Source organism: Mustelus asterias, chromosome 8 (genome assembly GCF_964213995.1).
Source record: "Mustelus asterias chromosome 8, sMusAst1.hap1.1, whole genome shotgun sequence".
Lineage (NCBI taxonomy): Eukaryota > Metazoa > Chordata > Chondrichthyes > Carcharhiniformes > Triakidae > Mustelus > Mustelus asterias.
This window is the reverse complement of record NC_135808.1, coordinates 21,267,206-21,276,766: the sequence shown is the minus strand read 5'-3', so window position 1 is coordinate 21,276,766 and position 9,561 is coordinate 21,267,206. Positions and strand designations below refer to the sequence as shown.

At 42.8% G+C, this 9,561-nt stretch overlaps 1 pseudogene; it reads left to right on the top strand.

Annotated features, from left to right (window-relative positions):
- The first annotated feature begins 7,046 nt into the window (after nt 1-7,046).
- Nucleotides 7,047-7,863, top strand: LOC144497676 (muscarinic acetylcholine receptor M2-like; annotated as a pseudogene).
- Nucleotides 7,864-9,561: the final 1,698 nt, after the last annotated feature.

The following is a 9,561-nucleotide window of genomic DNA, read 5'->3' as shown; positions in this document are numbered from 1 at the left end:
ATTGAGAATAATTTGTTAATTCCTTGCTTTGAACCGAATGAACATGACGATGAAAGACATTACAAACATGTCTCTCTGCGTTTTTGGATTCATTCATCCAGCATGACTCGGTGAAACACTCTTGAGAACTTAGATAGTCGGAGTATCAGCTCTGAGCGGAAGAGAGCAATTTGAGCTTGAGTCACTTCATGTCGATGTCATGCATTTCAGAGGAGAAGGTATGGGGTTATATAAACAAAAGCTTACCACCAAATTGTTTCCCTTATCTCAATAAAATTCAAAGTTTATATTTTAAAATTTATTTATTAGTGTCACAAGTAGACTTACATTTACACTGCAATGAAGATACTGTGGAAACCCCCTAGTCGCCACACTCCCGTGCCTGTTTGGGTACCCTGAGGGAGAATTTAGCATGGTCAGTGCACCTAGCCAGCACGTCTTCCAGACTGTGGGTGGAAACTGGAACACCCAGAGGAAACGCACACAGACACAGGGAGAATGTGCAGACTCCGCACAGACAGTGACCCAAGCTGGGAATTCAACCCAGGTCCCTGGCGTTGTGAGGAAGCAGTGCTAACCACTGTGATAGCGATGTAGCTTACATCTTTTATGAGGACAAATACGAGGATAATTTCCTGATGCTTATAAATGAAGGCAAAAGTAGGAACCATCACAAACTTGAAAATGACAATAATCTTCACTGAAGCCAGTGACATAAAATAATCCATACCCCGTAATTCAGAATATTCAAATAGCTAATGTATGTCGATTAACTGTTTTACTTAAAAAAAACTCGGCAACATTGATCATAACTGCACATATTAATTGATGGTCTGCCGAATCCAAGGCATTGGAGAAGAATGACGCAGGATGGATATATTGTGTAAGGAATAATAGATAATGGCGAGAGGCTTATGCAAGGTGAAGACAGAATGAGACAGAAAGCCAAGAGAAAACAATTGGAAGAAATGGGGGAAGAGAAAGGAGATAAAAACAGAACAGGAGAAGCAGACTGAGAAAGAGGGAGGCTAGTTGCTAAAAATCTAACAAATACTTATCAAATGGTCCAATATATTGTTGAACCAGCATTTCTAGTGTGCACATTGGATTAAGACGCTTCTGGAGATGGACCTATTGTCACTGCTTTCATATGTTTATATGTTTTTGGCGTGAAGTACACAGAAAAATAATTTGGACGATATGATGAGGAAAACAATCGAGAGAAAATCTGCTTTAGGTTTGTAGAAAAGATCCCTGAAAGGGCTGGGAATATCAAGAATGCATTTATTTTCTACTGATCTTCACATAGCTACGATAAATACAAACATGCATTATATAAATCATATAGAGCAACAGCTTTTCAAGAAACCTCAACCAGGTCCTTTGTTAAAGGAAATATTAGGCTTTGCACCATCACAATTGAAGGGTGGGTAATGGAAATTGATTAGGCCCCTTTGACTCGTGAACTGACATCTCCCAGTCCAGTTGGGTGGCCCGAAGAAACTCTAAAAAAATCTGGCACTTCTCATACTGCCACAAGAAGCTCGGACATTATTGATACAAGGAGTGCAGCCCATTGACCTTCCACGAAGCTACATTCTAGAAATTGGCGTGATCATTGGGGCCATGGAGTCAGGGAAGCAATCTTATTGCATGTTAGATTAGCAGCAGCGTTCCACTTTGGGAGTACAACGTTTCACACCTGACCATCTTTCAGTTTTATTCAAAAGCAAAATACTGTGCATGCTGGAATCTGGAATCATCAGACGAAGGGTCATGTAGACGCGAAATGTTGGCTCTATTCTCTCCCCACAGATGCTGTCAGACCTGCTGTGATTTTCCAGCATTTTCTGTTTTTGTTTCAATTTTATTTTCTTGTTAATAATTTGATTTCTGTGAACGATATTTCTGAATTTTACACATGACTTGTCGTCATTCATCCTTTGCTGTTCCTCAATTGTATTCATCCAGAATTCAGAATACCCCTGTCATCTTTCTCCTTTCCTGTTTTTTTCTCACACTCCCTCTCAAAATCCCCACTATTCCCATTCGTTGAGCTGAAGACATACACATTCCAGCGAAGAGCAGACAGATTAGCCTGGGACAAACATATGGGGTTTTGGAGAAAACACATGGTGAAACATGGCAATGTTTGCAGATTATCACAAGATACGACATGAGAGCAGAAATTTACATGGAATATCAGCGCCGACTTAGAGTAATAGAGTTACAGAGGTTCACAGCATGGAAACAGGCCCTTCGTCCCAAATTGCCCATGCCGCCCTTTTCTTTAAACCCCTAAGCTAGTCCCAATTGCCCGCATTTGGCCCATGTCCGTCTGTACCCATCTTACCCATGTAACTGTCTAAATGCTTTTTAAAAGACAAAATTGTACCCGCCTCTATTACTACCTCTGGCAGCTTGATCCAGACACTGACCACCCTCTGTGTGAAAAGAATGCCCCTCTGGACATTTTTGTATCTCTTGTTCTTCCTTTCCACGATGTCTGGTCTGCCGTGCATTTCCAATATTTGTTATTTATATATTACAGGGGCTTTTCTTTTTAAGTTCTGCTAGGAATTAACTCACGCACATCTCAATGAAAGTTTGCCTACTTCAATGTTTCAGATTAAGTTTTTGGGAGCGTGACGACCAGTTGTGAATGATGAATAGTTCACTGAAAGAATTCACTGCCACTCGTCAGTAACCATGACAATTTAACGGCACATCTCTCGTAATATTCCAGACTCTCAATTTCAGATTCGAATTAATTGTACTTAAACTAACCAATACAATATTCTTAGCACACAGCTTTTCAAAACATTCATTAAATTATTTCCAGCAATTGACGTATTTGGTTCCTTCTCATTGCTCCTCCGCCACTCTTTTTTGTAGACACCATATCCTGACTGATCTGACCAGCAGAGGACGGCCAGACAACCCCTCAAACATATTGTACCATTAGATCAGACTACACTTGATTTGTGCCTTTATTTCATTTTCCTGCTTTTCCCATAATCCCTGACACACTTCCCTAGTGCAAAAAAACAGCGATCTCAGTCTTGAAAACTTCCATTCATTCAGCTTCCAAGGCCGTTTAACTTAGAGGACTTCAGAGTGTAGCGGGTGAGGCAACTTGGTACACAACATCCTTCAACGTTAACGCCAGGATTCAAGCCTCCACAGGCTTCTAATTTAATGGTCCGCTCTGTCTACCATATTGCTTCATTTCGGCTGAAAGTGGGTGATTGGACAGATAAAGTTAAAGATGGCGCGGCACTGTGGCACATTGGTTAGCACTGCTGCCTCACAGAGCCAGGGCCCGGGTTCAATTCCGACCTCCGGTGTGTGGAGTTTGTACATTCTCCCTGTGTCTGCGTGGGTTTCCTCCGGGTGCTCCGGTTTCCTCCCACAGTCCAAAGATGTGCGGGTTAGGTTGATTGACCATGATAAATTGCCCCTTAAAGTCAGGGAGATTAGGAGGGCAATATGTGGGGTTACAGGGATGAGACCTGGGTGGGATTGTTATCGGTGCAGGCTCGATGGGCCAAATGGCCTCCTTCTGTACTGTAGATTGTATGATCCTATGAATTATTGAACGGCTGATATCATTTCAACACAGTAAGAAGTCTCACAAAACCAGGTTAAAGTCCAACAGGTTTATTTGGTACCAAATACCATAAGCTTTCGGAGCGCTGCTCCTTCATCAGATGGAGTGGAAATGTGCTCTCAAACAGTGCACAGAGACACAAAACCAAGTTACAGAATACTGATTAGAATGCGAATCCCTACAGCCAGCCAGGTCTTAAAGGTACAGACAACTCCCTCCACCCACATTGTCTGTACCTTTAAGACCTGGCTGGTTGTAGGGATTCGCATTCTAATCAGTATTCTGTAACTTGATTTTGTGTCTCTGTGCACTGTTTGAGAGCACATTACCACTCCATCTGACGAAGGAGCAGCGCTCCGAAAGCTTATGGTATTTGCTACCAAATAAACCTGTTGGACTTTAACCTGGTGTTTTGAGACTTCTTACTGTGTTCACCCCAGTCCAACGCCGGCATCTCCACATCATCATTTCAACAAGCAGTTTTCCACAGTATATCTAATGAACTCGTGGGCACTGCATTGTAGCAGTTTGTTGTCCAGGCACCCTGCACAGAGATTTGAACACGTGCGACCAGCCAGTAATAGCTTGACCAAAGGCATTACCCATTCTGTACATGTGACCCTCAAAGGCCATTGGAGGAGTTATTTTATCAATTTTAGTCTATTTATTAAAATAAAACTGTTTGACTCCCATGCCGCAGATGTCGCCCAACTTAAGTATTCCACCCTAAAGCGGCTTGCATTTTAAACCCACTGGCCCGGATTTTGTGGTCGTAAAAACCTTCGGAAAATACACATCTTGCTCAATGAGATAAAACAGGCGTGAAGGCCCCCAACACGAATAATGACCAGTTGGAATTGTTGGCTGACAATCAAGCAAATGACAACACCAGTAGCGAGCAGGGTTTTGCCACCACAAAGACATCTTCTTGCAGACGATCGTCCACAATGATGTCGAGAGGCAAACGCATGGGTAACGCCTGCGGTAGATTTTGCCTTTGCAGAATCGACGTGTTCACCATCAGGAAAAGTGCGGCAAGCGATCTGATCTGACCCTCGGCAATGTTCTGAGGCTGCATTCCCATCACCCCTCAATGATGGAAGGATGCCAACCCGAAATCAATATTGAAATGTACCCGTGACCGTGTTATCTGCCGGCGGCAGTGACTGCCGTTCAATGAAAGCAATCAGTAAATGGAATTTCATATTTTGGATGAAATTTTGGGCGGTACGCTGCTACAGTGGTTAGCACTGCACAGCACCAGGGACCCGGGTTCGATTCCCGGCTTGGGTCACTGTCTGTGTGGAGTTTGCACATTCGCCCCTTGTCTGCGTAGGTTTCCTCCGGGTGCTCCGGTTTCCTCCCACAGTCGACAGATTCATGGGTTAAGATGGATTGGCCATGCTAAATTGCCCCCTAGTGTCAGGGGAATTAGCCTGGTAAATACGTGGAGTTGCAGGGATGTTGTCTGGGTGGGACATTTGCCGGTGCAGGCTTGATGGGCCGATTAGCCTCCTTCTGTACTTAAGGATTCTATGATTCTTCAACACATGAAGAAAAACAGTTTGTAAAGGCCAGGTAAAAGTTGCTGCAGATCCGACCATTTTCTTTCTTATTCTGGTGAAAGGAATTGAGTGTTGCAGCAAATTTGAAAGATGATAAGAAATATTTACAGTAAAGGACAGAGCAACCTGAAAGAAACTTGTCCATGGAGCTGACACGAACTGGTTACAAGCAGCAGAAAATTCAAAGTTTTCAAAACATTGATTGGCCTGGATTCCCCTGGAAATCAATGGAATACATCAACATACTTTACGCAGACAACTCGCACCTTTTCAAACATCAAACCATCTAGCAAATGAAAACTAAAAGCAAAATACTGCGGCTGCTGGAATCTGAAACATAAACAGAAAATGCTGGAAAATCTCAGCAGGTCTGGCCGCATCTGTAGAGTGAGAAAACAGAGTTAACGTTTCGAGTCATTATGACTCGATTTCTGAAGTGAAATCGCATCGATGGAAAGGTTAGGTCCAGTGTACCTCTCGGCAGATGCTGCCTGAACTGCTGAGTTTTTGTTGACCGTGTTCTGTTTTGCTTGTGGAAAGTGAAGCACTGTATTGAAGTCAGAGACGTCTGAATGTGAGCTGGACAGCGGCAGGTGGATTCAGAGCCATCAACGCACAATATATCGAGATATGCTCATCAGATTTCGGATTTCTAATCTGTAGCGGAGATTTGGAGATTCATTTAATATTAAGAAGACCCTGGGTGTGTGAATGGTGGAGAGTGAGGATGCGCCATTCTTTGAGTTCAGAATGAAGTGAATATTGTTCAATGATCAAAAGAAATCTAATTAAAACCATTTCAAGAGCAGAACGCAAGAGGTTGATTAAAACAATGGAAGAACTGAACTGGTGATTTAAAAAGCTGACACGATTAATCCAGCGCGTCCTGGATAACAGATTTAATAGCTGGATATAGAGACTTACCAGGAATTCCAATGGCAGCAAGGAGAGGATAGTAAATCTTTTCTAAATCAAGGATGAAGAAGTCTATTTTTCACTGGCCCATTCCTGTGGAACCACTGATCCTGATTATTGTTGGAGGTGAACTTCCCGCTGACACGAACATTAAAGCACAGAGAAAAGAGCCTTTATGAATAGACGGTGGTAACCTCCAGAGACTCAAAGTGGTTCTCCAGAGACTGATATTAGTCACAGTCACCGAACAAACAGGTTCAATTAACTCCTTCCAATCTGACATTTAGTAAGTAGCACCCCATTTATTTGACTACGTGTAAAATGTGTGCCAGGGTCGAAGGACAAGCACACACACACACACACAGACATACATGCACACACACAGTCCTGTGGCCAAATGCATTCCTCTTTACAGCCTTGTGTCTGGTGAGACAATGGCTTGGACCTTGCGGCTCAGCTGAGTGTTCAGGATCTCCTGGTGTGAATCAGGAATCCCATTCTGGTCTCTGCCTCCTTTGCTCAGAGGGATAGAGTGAATTGAGAAGGTGCAGGATTTGCTGGTTTCTCTCTCGGGCCGTACATTCAGCCAACTGAGCTTTCCAGATCTGCTCTTCTACCCTAAGGTCCAGCCCCAGATATCAGAGCTGTAGGCACTGCCTCCCCGTGTCTTTATCAATATCTGTCACTATATATGCCACATCTCCAGATGTCCTTTCAGTGGACGCATTGATACACAGAAGGTTGTCACCCAGTCTTGGGGGTTACAGCTCTTTTCCATCCCATGAACTTGACTGAGCTAACTTTGTTTTTCAAAGAGTCCAACCCAAGCAGCGCCCAGCTGCCTCCCCAAATGTTTAATGCATTCAGTGATGACCTCCTCTGTCTTAGATTCCTAATCGTTCTTCTTTTCTACAGTTGTGCCTGGTCAGTGCTAACTACACATCAAAGGGGAAATCATGGAAAACTCAACAATGGCAAACGAATCCCTCAACACTGATAGAGTGGGACCTTACACAACGGTCGAAATGGTCTTCATTGTGACTCTGACAGGACCTGTAAGCCTGGTGACAATTATTGGAAACATTCTAGTCAGCGTTTCAATCAATGTAAACAGACATTTGCAAACCATTAACAATTAATTTATTTTCAGCTTGGCCTCTGCTGATTTGATTATTGGTGTGATCTCTATGAATCTATAGACCATTTACACTGTTATTGGCTACTGGCCTTTGAACCCAGTGGTATGTGATTTGTGGCTTGCTCTAGATTATGCTGCCGGTAGTGTATCTGGGGAGAAAATCATTGTCATCAGTTTTGACCATTACGTTTGTGTGACAATGCCGCTGGGCTACCCCGTGAAGAGAACAGTGAGGATAGGAGGGATGATGCTCGCCGTTGCTTGGGTGGTGCCGTTTATCCACTGCTCTTTTCCCATTCTCTTCTGGCAGTTCAACGTAGCGGATAGGACAGTCAGTGAGGGTAAGCGTTATGTACTGTTCCTCACAAAACCAGGTGTCATCTTTGGCACTTCCATAGCTACCTTCTATATCCCTGCGCTCATCATAATTAATAGCTCGAGCCAACAAAAGTCAAATGAAAGAGAATAAAAAACAGCCTGAATCAAGAAATGACAGCATTTCACCGTCACAGGTGAAGGGCCACATAATGGGTAAAAATGATTACTACATTACTCCTGGCGGTTTGTCACAGATAAAACTGCAAAATGTCAAAATAACTGGAGAAATTCAAGGAACATGGGAACATAGGAATTAGGAGCGAGAGTCGGCATTTCAGTCCTTCAAGCCCACTGCGCCATTCTATGATCATGGCTGATCTCCATCTCATCCTAACTCCACTTTCCTGCCTTTTCCCCACAGACCTTTACTCCACTTTTGATCAAATATTTATCTATCTCCTTCTTGAATCCATTGATTGATTCCGCATCCACTGCACTCTGGCACAGTGAGTTCCATAGATTCACAACCCTCTGTGAGAAGTAGCTCCTCCTTAGCTCTTACTCTATAACTACGACCTCTTGTCCTAGAAAGGGAAACATTTGGTTTATAAATTCCGTTGAGTATGTTATATGCATCAATCAAATTCCCCCTCATTCTTCTGTAGCCCAGAGAGTACAAGCCCAAGCTACTCAACTGCTCATCATACGACAGCCCCTTCAAACCTGGAATTAATCGAGTGAACCTCTTCTGAACTACTTCCAGTGCCACCACATCCTTCCTCAAAGAAGGTGATCAAAACCGAACACAATATTCTAAGTGTGGTCGCACCAATGCCGTATACAATTGTAACAACACTCCTCTACTTTTATACCCTAGACACTTGGCAATAAATGCCAAGATTACATTTGCCTTACTGACAACACCTGCATAGCCACTGTCTGAGACTCTTGAATTAGGTGCACTGGCATGAGTATTGGGTAAAGTGGGAGCTGTACCAATGGGACAGCATATATCTGAACCGTTTTGGGACCAGTGTTCTTTTTGGGGAAACATACTGATGAGGTTCCAATAGACGCCATTTAATGATAAGGAAAAGTTAGATGCGAATACCTAGCACTGTGCCTTTATGAGGTGCATTTTGATCATGTTCCTCTTCAGGATATTTCTAGCAGGCCCTGGAATTTTGTTGGTACCATGTTATCTGTGACCAGTGCCCTTTAGCTTTGCTGAAGCAGGATAATTGAAACATGTTGATTTAAATCAGAATTAATGCAGTGTTCTACAGTTTTCATATGTACCCAGGGATTACTAAGTGAAGCTTGATCGGAGTTGATTGGCAGGTTATGTTATGCGATTGAGGACAGCTTTTTTCCACAGAGCATTCGAGTTTTAGTTTTGTTTTCCATTGCTGCCAGGAGCTGATGGAAGAAGTATTGTCTCTCTCTGTCTCTCTCTCTCTATCAGATGCATTCTGAAAGTTCCAAAACTGGATAGCTTCAAAGATTTCATCCACCATTCAAGGGACCAATTCACTTAGGTGCTAAAAGCTGCAAATCTAGCATCACGTGAGCGTATTTGCTTTAGTGCTAATTTAGTCTGAAGAAGAGTGTACGTCAATGGGGTTGCTTTACTTTGGAACAATATAGCTAGCCAACTGTTAAGGATTATTCTGTGCCATGTTTAAGCCTTGCATTCGGTAAAAGTTATGCCACTACATTTCTTATATTTGAACTGTGTTCTTAAATAAAGTTTGATTGATAAAAGCTTCCGAATGGGTCACTTGAATCATAATTGGAGTGAAACAACTTATGCTCACCCAAGCCAAAATCAAATGTAAAACTTAGGGTCTAGGCTAAGTTCACAAAACACCTTGGAGTTTCTGGCCTGGGTCTTAACAGCTGGAGGAATCTTTGAGAGATTAAAATCAATATTCCCTTTTTTGGTTTGGGATTAATGGACTCAAAGATAGTGAGTGGTGAGTATATTTGTGTTTTACTTTAAAGTGTTGCATTTG